A 13,076-nucleotide genomic window follows, 5' to 3' on the forward strand; every position below is an offset into this window, starting at 1 on the left:
ACAACAGTTTCCTCTACCTGTAAAAGGAATCAACATTATCGGCAAAACATATGGACACCCTAGAACAAGATTTAAGAACAAAACCCCTAATTATGCTTCCAGTCTTGTTTGAATGTGGACTGTTTAGCTTTTAATATATTTATAAAAACTGCTGGGCAGCATCAATAATCCTAGACTCAAAAATTATTTTTAGCTATTCTAGAAAAAAAAACAAACAAACAAAAAAAAACCCTCTAAAATACACACTAATCTGTGAAAAATGGAAGTACTCTTATACAGACACCTATACCTGTAATGAAAGTACTTTTTTCCACCAGGTTAGAAAATAAATAATTCTGCATTAATAGAAATAATAATAATAAAAAAAAAATTACTGAGACACACATGTAACAAGTTCTGTGTGTTCTCATCTATCTTTAACAGCAGGATTAATTTGTCCTCCTGCTACCAAGATGTGCTGGGTCATAATTCTGATATTACTTGGCTGGAAAAGTTGTCACGTCTGTCAGTGACAGGAAGTTCTGTACAGCGCTGCTTTTTGGCTGCAGGAGGCAACGCCAGCAGCCAAGTACTTGAAGGTGTTCGACTGCCGCATCAGCGGGACAAAAGGGCTGCCTGACAACAGATAAAGAAGAAAGGGAGAGCCGAAGAGAGGATGGTGGGGGGTAATAGTTTGAAGAGGTAAAATAACCGAGAACAAAGAACGAAAAACACCAGGTAACATACCTGTAAGAGGTACTTGTTTCAGTTATTTAATCATATTTCTAAGGGGCTTCCCAGTATTTAAAAAGAAGACTTTAACACACAAGTTACCCACCTGACTTTCTCTGCTGCACAAAGGAGTTAATTTGGAAGGGGGGGGTCGGGGAACCACTGAAGACTTTTCCCCATTCCTCATTTCGTTGCAGTTTGACTTCAGAGCCAAGTATTCACTTCAAAGCTGAACTTCCCATAAAATTCCATGATAATAGCAAGCTTAAGCATACTCTAAACAAAACAGATTTTTTAACGAACTTCTGAGAGCTGAGGTAAGAAAGACGGGGGGATGCCAGAAGAGATGAAGTACTTGAAAATAGCAGGGAAATGCTACAAGGTGAGAGAGTTGAATCTTTTATGAGTTGTAAACTTAGTAGGACTTCCTATAAGTGCTAAGAATCCTCATTGCTGCATCTGAGCTAGGGCTGTGGGTGTAGGGCTGTGTTTTCCAAGTGAGATGTTGAGTAAAGGAAGCACAATTGCTTCCTTTTTGCTTCCCTGCATAGAACACTGGCACTTCTGTTATTTTTTGTAACTTAACTATTCCTCATGCATTCCTTAGAGAGCCTAGTTTTCTAACCAACTTTTGTCACCTGTATGAGGCCAACAGAACAGAAATTGAAGCATCATAGTTCAGCAATACAGTTTTCTAACACTTAATGGCCTGTTTTGATTTATTTTAATAGCCAGAATGCATCTAGGAAAAATGATAGCATAAATTAAAACCAACATTTTTTTGTCTCTATTATGAACATGAAATCTTGTCATGAGATTTCAAGAAAGTTCTTCATGAAGGTGCCTTCCCTAACTAGAGTACAAAGTCCTTCCAAAGGTGGCAATGATGGTTGGCAAACCAAAGGTAGCTTTGCTTACTAAAAGAAGCAAAAGGATAAGTAGAACAAGTCTCTGTTTTCAGCCTATACGATTGGAAGAAACTCCAAGAAAGGTAGTTTTGCATAGCCCATAATCCAAATCTAACAGCAACACAAGCAGAAATTTGACAGCTAGTCCAAATGGTATTTATTTTTCCATTCTGAATGTAGTGACAGATTAAAAGGTTAGATGCTTATTTCAAAGTACTTTCCTCCAGAGACTTTTGTTTATTTAATTAAGAACCTAAGTCAACATATTGCCCATAAAGTGATTTTTTTTCAGCAACTGCTGACATGGTAATTTGGCAGACTGATCTTAAGAAAAAAAAAAAAAAAGAAAAAAAAGAAAAAAAAAAAAAGTAATGCTGTGGTAAAATAAAACATCCATTTCCCTAAAAAATATGCTAATGTAGGAGAATATAAATAATTTAAGTCCTAACAACTTAATGCTGAAGTACTTCTCTTTTACAGCAAGTAGCTAAGCTTAATATGTAGAGGAAGACTTATTTAATTGAAAAAAAACTAGTTTTAATGCTAGTAATAGTGAATCAAGTAAATAACTTCTGCAATACATATATTCTACATTCATTTAACAATTTTGAAAGGTAGCATTTATTACTAAATAGTAGTAAAATGAAGTAAGTATTTGAGAACTGAGATGCTGGAAATAATGTCCTTGAAAGGAAACAATGTGAAAATGATGTTGCTAAACTGTTACTTCTTAAGTAACTTCTGGTACTTTCTAATCCCCAGCTTCTTTGAGAAGAGACAGTACTACAAGGCAGTGTTCTCCAGGAACCACTTGAGTCAAATAAGCCAATTGTGGCATAACCTGAGGAACTGTAGGACCTGATTCACTACTGTGCTAATTTTTCTAATTCAGCTTAGCACTAGATAACAGTGTGGTAAAAGACGACCCATATTTTTATTTAAATTAAAATATCTAATATTAATCAAATATTTATAAGAATGTATAAAAAATAATTGTGGCAAACATTGCATAATATAGATGAAAGGGAAATTAACCTTGTGAATTTTTAAGATGAAGAATAAAGACCATTACATTAATAAGACTTAATTATATCATTAAATATTTAAAATTATGTCACATAATAAATGTTTGTATTTAACATACTTCTTTTTAATCTATTACTTCAGTAAAATGCCTTTAAGATATGAACAAAAAACCCAGCAGAGCTGTTTTTTCTGATAGCCATACAGTTACAGAAAAGGTGAGAAGGGAGCCATACGTTACCTCCTCAACTCAAGGGCACCTTTGAGGACAGAATGATCTGTGCTTCCACAAGCCTCAACTCCCTGCCTGGATGGGCTGGTGAGGGGCTGCATCTTTGCTAAACATTTTCCTTCAATTGTTCTTCTCATTTTCTAGGACTAGCTTGGTTCTCTCTGTGCTAGTGAACCAAGTTCGTCTATCAAAAATAAAACTTACTGCCATTCATGTTTCATTTAACATCCAGGCCTATTAAAGAGCATAAAAAGGACAATGTTTTCAAGGATGAGCTTCTGTCCTGCACTGGTGAGTCCTCCCTTGCTACTACAACAGAACACAGGTGTAAAGGCAACATCTGGAAACTATAAAGAAATCTTTAGGGAAGTCAGCACCTTGCAAACAAGAGAAAAGTTCCATTTGCTTTTAAAGGATTGCTGGGTACAAGCTTTGCAAGGAATACAACCCACCCCATCATCCCTCCTTCAATCTCACCAATTCCTTTCCTTACACTGATTTATCTCCACTTATTCTCTATTGTTATGGTAAGAGAGATCTAACAGTTACAGCAAAATGGTTCTGAATCAGCCCAAATGCCATGAAGCAGTTTAACCAACAAGATCTACCTGAAAAAAATGCTTCCTCCAGCACACTTCCTAAGCCTTTAACATCTCCCTATAATTGTGGTTCTTCATATTAACATTTGTCTCCTCAGTGCACTCCTGTTGTTCTTTCTGCCTTGGCTGTACATATAAGAACATGTACCCAGGTAGCCTCATGTCTCAGCTTCTCACTAAAAATGATTCTTTATATCCACTTGCAGAAGCACTGATTAAAATCAAATGGCAAACACTAACAAATAAAATCTAACTCATCAGCATTTCAGTTTGATCAGAGGCTACAGTTTAATGATACTTTAGATGAAATGCTCTACATTTACAAGCACACAAATATGAGGCCCTGTTTAGCTACTGTGCTTTTTCCAGTTAAGCCATTCTTTGTTTACCAGAGTAATACTTACTCTGATTTAATCCCCACAAATTCTTGTTTATTTTTGTAATATTCTTTTGACTTGTCTTCTGTAGATTGTGTATTCTGTTGCTGTGATTGTTTTCCCACTATCCCTCACCATTTCCCACTCATCTATCCGTCATCACCCATACTGTAATTACAGGAATGTTATTTGCTGGTAGACAGATGCACAGGGTTGCTGGCAGGAGTACTACCATTATGCAGTGCAAATACTGTGCAGAATATTAAAGAATCTTATTAATCAAAACTTAGTGAAGGAGTATTCTTGAGAGTTATCAAAAGATTGAGCTAAGCCTGGTTTGCTTGTTTACATATTGGACAACTCATCTAAAACTGGGTAACATTTTTTACATTTGGCAGCTAAGAGCACACAGGAGATACAGTCTTCTAATTAGCATACATGATGATGCAAATATGAGCATGTACTCTATTATGTATAGCTGCCAGTCACTGTTACAGTGTGCTTTTCAGTGCACAAGCAAAGCAATACTACAAAGCAAACAACCACTGAGCTTTCGCTCCAGTACCTGCTTAATAAAAAATCTCTTGCAAATAGGGTAAAAACAAAACAAAAAACCCCAAACAAAAAAAAAACACCAAACCAAAACCAAACCTTAAGGCCCACAACACAAAAAAGTATGGGTTTCTGACTTAAAAGGTTCAGAAGAGTGAAGATACTATGCTTAAAAAAAAAAGTTCATCTGTAGAATAAATAAGAAATAAAACATACTATGGGTCAAAATGGATCACCACTGAAACATAGGGTAAAGTAGTCTTCTGAGGCACAGTCACAAATCAGGACCTTTAAATGAATATTAAAGCTGCCCTGAAACTGCTTATCAGTTGTGTCAGCAAGCAAGTTGCACCTGGGCATGCATTTCAGTCACACACAGTAGCATGTATGGTCTAAAAGGGTCCACTGCTGTATCCTCCTCTTGTGTTGGTTAGGTTGACCATGAAAATAAGAAGATGCTACCAGCAGAGACAGCTCTGCTGGAACCACTGAACTGAAGATGCTTTCCCACAGTAATTTTGCCTTTCCTTTTCACTTCAGTGACAGTGGATGGATCTCAGAAGCTCATCCCAAGGGCTCTTCCTGCCCAAGCATCAGCCTCCTAACTAATATACATGTGTGCACATAGAGGGAGCAGTGAGCACGTGTAGACTGCCTGGATCACAGAGGTTTACAAATGCTCAGGGCTTGATAAGATCTCTTCTGAAAAGTCAGCCACTACTGTCATTGATAGCAAGCCAGGTTTTATCATTTGCTTTATAGCTCAGCCCAGACATGTGAGGACAGGTGTATGGTTTTCACACAAAGCTCTGTTAAAGTGCCTTCAGACAGACTTTTAGTCTCCACACCACACAGTTCACCACACACACTTACCCAGAGTTCTCTCATACATAATTTAAATGTTTAATGCAAAGTAAAGCTAATGTTAACAATACGTATTTTTGAAGACTGATAGTATAATGCTTTAATTCCTAAAGGAATAACTGGAGTGATCCATAAACAAATATGAACTCAAGTAATACAGTCTGAACAGATATAAACTGTGCTTGTGCTTGAGAAATCTTAAGAGTGTATGCATCCCTTCCTCCTCAGCTAGGCAAAGTGCAATTTACTGTGTGGTTTTCTTTCCAATGAAGTGTTAAAAGCTGCAGTGCACTCTGTTCTTTATTGGTATTAATGATACCTTTGGAACTGTGATGTCTTTGATACATATTGTGTGCTGCTACACTGATGGCTCTTTCTAGCCTACAAAGGTAACTTGGTCTTAGCAGGATTGTGTGGGCTGAGAGCAGCAGCCACAGGAGTATCTTGAAGTTGAGAATTTTAAATTAATATAAAGTATCATATCATTAAAGTTGAGATACTAACACCCTCTAAATTCACACTAAACTTTCTTTGTCCATGCTGGAAATTATTAGATATTATCCTATCTTGGTTCTGGATATTCTTTATTGCTATTGATTCTCACAGTTAGTGGATGAAAATCCATACAACCAAGAGCAGGGACAACAGAATCATTCTCTTTGTGCACATTTGCTTGCATACTTGCCGTCAGGGCTCCCAAATTCTTTTCTAAATGCTCAGAAGCAACAGCTCTGGTAACTCTACGACTAATTATCATTAAATGGTGTCTTTCACGACAAATGGAGATAGTACTAACATCAACACTGAAAAATAATTTAGAAAAGGGGAATTATTTATCAAAGGGCAAGATTTAAACCTAGATTACTTTGTGGAACAGCTTTTTCTTAACCTGTATTATAACCACTATCTACAGTAAACATAGATCACAAACAACTTGCAAACTGCTTTCACATTTTCTCTATTTCTTTTACCATACCAGCAATAGGTAAAATAATTCTGCAGAGAAGACTCATATATGGTTTTAGTGTTGCCATCTGAATCATGAGCAGTGGTTAAGAGCACAAAAGGTTGGAGACAGAAGGAAAAATTTGGCTGGGGTAGGAAATCAGATTGTTGCTAGGAACCGAAAGCTATGAACAACTCAGCTTGTTAGTGATCAGTGTGATTTCTAGTAGAGAGCTCTTTACTCTGCAGAACCACTTCTGCAGTAGCATTGAGCATCAGTCATCTCAGCAGTCTTGGAGAGCAATAGGACTTTGGACTGCTGGCTGAACTCCTTGGTCTCAGGAGCAGCCTCTTGAGGTTTCAGAAATAACAGTGGGGCAACAATTGGTACTGCTGCCCATGCTGATCCTGTCCTACAAATGGACGTCATTCTCCAGGCTTGTCAATCTGCCCCCGAGTTAAAAATAGAAGGGAAAACTAAAAGGTTATGATGCTGTTTTCTCCAAAAATATTCTCCCAGTTATCCTGGAGAAGTGCCCTTGGATGTTTATACTTAAGCTCTGCTGCCTGCTGACATCTCCCTAGTGTCACCAGTAGCTTCCCTTTGGTACTGGTCATAGTCACACAACATCAGGGAAGTGGAGGAATACATTTTCTTAGTCATTTAAGTGGAAGCCTTCCAAAATTACGTGAAGTAGAGAGAACTGAAAGCCTTTGTTTTTCTTTGCTGCTGCTGACAACACTAAACCAAGTGCCTTCTTTCATTCAGCATTGTCTCAAGTCTGTCAAAGACCTAAAGTTAATTCCTAAAAAGAGGATGCTGCTGACTGAACCAGTCCATCCAGCCTGGTTTCTTATATTTCTAATCTAACATGGAAAATAAAGGATCACAAATTGCAAAAAGCAGAAAAGACTAGTGGAAAACAAAAAAAAAAAACAACTGGAAAATCTCAAATATTACTTTTGAGAATCAAGAGAAATTAGTGCCACTATCCACTTTACTTGGAAAGACAGAGCTCAATAGTGTCAATATAAATTGGAAGATTTATCCTCTCGTATGACAGCAAAGGAAGAGACTAATTCAGTTCTCAAGGCAAAGTAGAGAATAGCAGTAGTATGACCCTGTAAGGTGTCAAATGCCACATGGTAGCCTACAAGCATGGAGTGCTCAGCACTTCTGAGGGTCAATCCTTTGGCACTCTGGCATTTGAGATTCAGTCTCTCTATAGATTAGGATTGATCTACCCTGTCTCCGGATAAAAAAAAATAAACTGTAACCTTGAAATTGTCATCCAAACCTGGAGTCCAGCCAAAATAGCAGAGACAGAATTCCCTTGAGAAGCAGAATAGCAACCCCAGAGGTCACTATTGATGCATCAAATAGAAACAGTGAATTTTGATACAGCAAGGACTTACGTAATTTCATTTTTTAAAAAAACTGAGTGTAATCGTTTTTTATACTCCTGAAGTGCAGAGTTACATCTGTCTCCATTTAAGCACACAGTTAGAAGGTACCTTAATATCCTTTTGGAACTGAAAATGCAAAAAGGCTTGTCTGAAAACAGTGCAGTTATGGACTTCCTCCAAGGAAATAGGGCAGTGTTTGTTGGCTTGGGGAATAGAATGAGGTACCAGCAGCTTCAAAGCTGTACAAGTAAAATAAGCCATGTTAAAGCTGTTAAAGCTAAGAATGGCACCTGTGAACTCTCCAGAAGGAAGGATACCCAGTATTTTTTTGATTCATTGCAAAACAAATGAATCTGGGTTCCAGGATTTTTTTTGCTTTATGTGAGGCAATATTATGAGTTCAAATCAATAAAGAACTCAAGCAAGCTGTATACTGTTTCCTCAAAGGCCTAGAACTCTAGTTCAGATTCACTGAGACAGGCAAAGACTACAGAGAACAATATTTCAAATAAAGTATTAAAAAAAAAAAAAGTAAATTAAGAAGCCCTCAGATTCAGGAAGAAGTGCCATAAATAAACAGCAATAAACAGAGAAGGATGTTTTTCAAAACAAAGTGCAAGGCATTTGATGACTCTATTGGTGGCTATGTTGGTTATACAGCACACCTACCAGAAATGCCTTTTATTATCTAATATTTATCACTTCTGACGGTCACAGGTGTTCCTACTTCAAAAAGATTTTGGCAAATGCCCCTAACCGTGTGACATCTGGATATTGTCATCACACTAACAAGAGGTAACTTTTGCCACTAGGCTCTCTCCTCTGGCAGATGTGTTTTCACTGCCACTGTTCATTTCCTTCCCTGTTAAAATGCAAAGCCTTATCTTCTACAAATAACCATTACGTGTTCTTTTCTACACCATACAGCCAGTCCTACAGACTGTTCAACAAAAGCAAAAAAATGTTTTATATGCTAGAATACTGGATCATATTCTCAAATAATACAAATTAAAAGACCACTGAACTGCTATGATTGACACTTAAAAGTATACTTAGCATTTAGTTGTTAAAACAGCATTTAATGAAAAAACAACAAAATCTCAGGAACAAAATGGAAAGTTTTCTGTCAGCCTGCAGAGAGAACAAGCTGCTTTCAGGTAAAGCGGAGTCAAGCTTAAAATATTTTGCAGGAAATATTTTTCAAAAGCTTCAAAAGTGTCTTTGGAAACTCGTTGCTTCTGGAGCCCTACATGTAGCTAAGTAAAATTAACATATTGTTAAATCCTGGAGGATAAGAGTTTCATTTGGTTGCTCAGGCACTCCCCTAATGGAGAAGTAACATCTCTGTGAAGAGGTGCCCTGGGGACCTTATGTCTTCTTTTGGCCAGGAAGGACCCTTTGCCAGTTGACTTTTTTTGATGCCTAATTGATCACTGTGCCAGTGACTTCATCATTTCATTAGGATTTCATCTTCACAACATAACACTGAGCAAGATCCCTGACCCCAGATGCAAGCTGCCTCCTGGCTAGCTGTCTGCAGAACACAGATCAAAGGCAGGTTACTGAGCCAACAGCGAGGAAATGTGATGCTTGCTCTGGTTCAGTGAGTCCCATCCAATGCTGTATGGTTTTGCAACATTGCCTGTTTGCTGGGAAGCTTTTTCCTGATTAGATCAGCTTTGTTGGGATGAGAATACGGTGGAAGACACCTCAACATCTTTTGGGGGGAGGGTTTTTACTAACTTGTACTTTATTGTTATCCCTTGCAAAATAAAAATCAAAAATACAAAACCAGAACCTAAAAAGCTATACTAAAATATGTTTATCACAACAATAACTTGTATCAGATGGCTATCACATTTCTGAGATGTTCTATGTTTTACTATTAACTGACAGAAAAGGACAAAAGAATCAACAAGTTTGTTATTTATGCACAACCCAGAGAGATCTAAACGATCCAGAGTGAATGAAGAGCAAGCATATTATGAATTCAGAATTGTATGATAATGTTTCATTAAACAAAATACTGTAGTTTCCTATTACTGTGGATGGATATAAAATTGCATCTACAGATTTTTACAAGTGTGAACATCAAGGATTCCACAAAATACCACAGGGTCTATAAATCAAATTTTATGTAAGGTATTATTATCAATGTCAGATTAGGCAACTTATACTCATATGGATAGAAATTCTATTCTCAGGTCTAGGGGTTTTTTGTGTATTAAATTACATAGAGCAATGTAAATTTATGCCCTTTTTTTTAGAAAGTTGAAACCTATGATTATCAGTTGCCTAATAGCATCAATACTAGAAGTTAAAGGCTTTGAATAGCCAGCATACGTATCAGCCATATTTAAAACTTTTAGAAAATAATCCATTTTTGGCAGACCATCTGACAAGTTCACAAGGCTTCCATTATGTGGCATCAGTATTCTGTTGTTCATCTCATAGTTATCAATTTTGTTCATCAAAACCTAGGGCTGTTGAAAATGCATAAGTTTGGCATGTGATGTAGGTCATTTATGGAAATCAAGAACGTGATTTAACATTAATATAAAAAAAAGCCTCAATTATGCACCACAAATCTACATCCATTTGTGTCTTTTTAAACTCCACTGTATTATACAAAGCATTTTCTCAGCGAGGGACAGAAAAATTCAGGTGGAAAAAAATAAAATTACAAAATGGAAATCTAGCTTAGTTGAAGCTATGTGGTATATTAATGTTATTCACATCATAGCAGGATATTGGTAAATAAGACTTAAATCTATGAATTCTAATTTTTAAAGAAAAAAAAAAAAAAAAAAATCACACCTGTAATTCAAATGCCAACAGACTTCTACATCTTTCAGAGTTACTGTAGAACTACAGCACCACCACATATGGGATCATTCTTTATAAAGTCTGAAGCAAAATGTAGTCACTACATTAACTGAAAATAAATGCAAACACTATAGGAAGTTCATTTCCTTATTGGAAGCAGCTGAAAAAGACATTTGGGAAGCAAGTGTCTGCCAGTGTAACCAGGACTGGCACTGTCTCTATTAGGAGGTGGATGTTTGCAGAAAAGTGACTGTTCTGAGACACCAAACAGCACTGTAACATAGGAGAACCAAACAGTGTTCTGTGTGGTTGCTTTCAGCTTTGGAGGAGGATCACCCCTTGAACATTCAATACATTAAGGGCAACAGTTTATCTCTGTTAGAAAAAAAAAAAAAAATCCATACTTTGAGGCAGGGGGAGAGGGCTGTGTTTGCTTTTTATAGCACATGCATATCTTTAACATTGAAACCTGCTACCTGTAGTTGAACAGCTGAAATGTAGAACTATCCTAACCTTTAGTACAAAATCTGCTACTGTCACTACCAGAGTTTCCACTTTATGTGATCCAGTTGGCTCTAGACTGAAGCCAGAACAGAACCTGACATTAAAAGAATGTATCACCAGAGCACAGGCTCAGTGGGTAACATGGTGTTATTCCAAGATATTCTCAATTATTAGGGTTTGTTTTAGCCAAGATATTCCTAATTATTAGGGGTTTGTGCTGTGCCGCCACCGCTGATTTATCATAACTATTTTTATAGAACATTTTGCAGATATTTTATTCCATGACTAAAATGCAAAGGCTTAAGTGCAACAATGAACATAAATTAGAAACTCTTCCCATCCCACAGTTAGGTGAGAATTCTGAACTTAAGATTTTCTAAAGCTGAGTTGGACATAAGACAGCACAGAATATATCATAGTAGGAATAGTCTAGCAGTCTTTCTGTTGTCTCATTTTATCCTTTCAAAATCACAGCTAAGTTGTATCCCTTATTTTATTCCCATTTCTGCTTTTGCATTTAGCTTTCTGTAACATTAAAAACCTTGGAATAGAAGTAAGGTGGTGACACAAACCAAAAAAACCCATTAACTCACAGAATGGTCATGGTGAAAAAGCCCTCTAAGATCACTGTGTTGGACTGTCAGCTCAGTCCATTTAGGAAGGTCTTCTGGTCCTGCATTATTGTGCCTTCCAGGCTTCCACAGGGCATCAATATCCTACAGCTATTTATTTCCTCATGCATAACCTGCATTAGCTTTACTGTGTCTTTTGCATCATCATCAAAGGCAACCTCCATAGCAGCAAAAAGAATGCTTTATAAAGGCACCATGAAGTAGGTTAACAACTCCTCCCTGTGTGAAATACACCAAGGAGGCTGCAGACCACTTTGCACTGCAGTGCAGGACAGCTGCAAACAAGTCACCTGCCTTAGTGACCTCAGTTACCTGATTGCTCAGTGCACAGTATAGCACAACTTTGCATTCCCTGCCTTCTACCTGGTGGATATTACATTTCAGACATGGCTCTTCTCTAGAGAGATCTCTTGCTCAGATATGCACCAGCAATATGTACCTGAGGTTTTCCAGAACCTCAGGCCATCTGCACTGCTTGGCCTGGATCCCCTACCTGCTCAGCATGAGCAGCACAAAGTGCCATATTCCCAGGTGTATGAACATCTGACTACACCTCACTGTCTCAAACTGGGGGCCAACAGCCAGGAGCACAGTGGGAAAAAAGAAAAAAAAAAATAGCTGAGGTGCTGCACTTGGATTACAGCCAAATGGTGCTGCAGCTCAGCCTGCTGGCACTTACACACTGTCTGCTTAAATAAAACACCTCTCACTTACTTTCCAGCCTTGCATTAGAAGTTTAGCTCAAACATTATTCTTATCCAAAAAGGCTCTCTGATGCAGTGAAGCTTTGGGCTGAAATGAGATTGTGAGGGAATTGCAGGCAGTCTTGTGCAATACTGTTGTTACCTAAGTGCTGCCAAAGTGACTCCACACCTTGTCAGAGGTTCACAAACACACTTGAAACTAAAGGTGACATGCAGTGTTTCAGCAACAGCTGCAAGCAGTACCAACCTCAGGATTGCTAGGGTTGCTGTGATTAATTTAACTTGAACTTGTGTTGAAGCAGGATGACAAACAGATTTGGGAATGAAACTGTGCTCCTTCCACTTTACTTGTTATGCTGACCACACAGGTCAGATGAGGGTGGGAGCCCTGCAAGCTGGGACACTCCTTGCTGAACCCCCACTTTCCACCGGTCAGGGGTCCCTGATTTATCACTGAGCAAAGGGGGTTCCCTGTGACCAAAGCATTGTGCAAAGTTAGAGCAGCTCGGTCAGAAATGCTTGTGCTTTTCAAAAAAATGAGCATCTTATTTGCTGGGTTGGACAGGTATATCCCATGCTTTTCTTTGGCATCAGAGCTTGCCTACAAACATGCCTGAACTCAGATAAAACTAAAGAAGTTTGTGATCCTGTTAATGACAAAATCAATAGCTTTGCCATGAACATCACTGTGAATGAAGTCAGCAAACTGAAGTGACTTTTACTGAGATTACTGCCCTGTGTAAGAGACCAAAAGAAAGAACATGACAAAACTCTTTCAGGGGACAGCGTAAA

The sequence above is a fragment of the Heliangelus exortis genome, chromosome 13, assembly GCF_036169615.1.
Source record: "Heliangelus exortis chromosome 13, bHelExo1.hap1, whole genome shotgun sequence".
NCBI lineage: Eukaryota > Metazoa > Chordata > Aves > Apodiformes > Trochilidae > Heliangelus > Heliangelus exortis.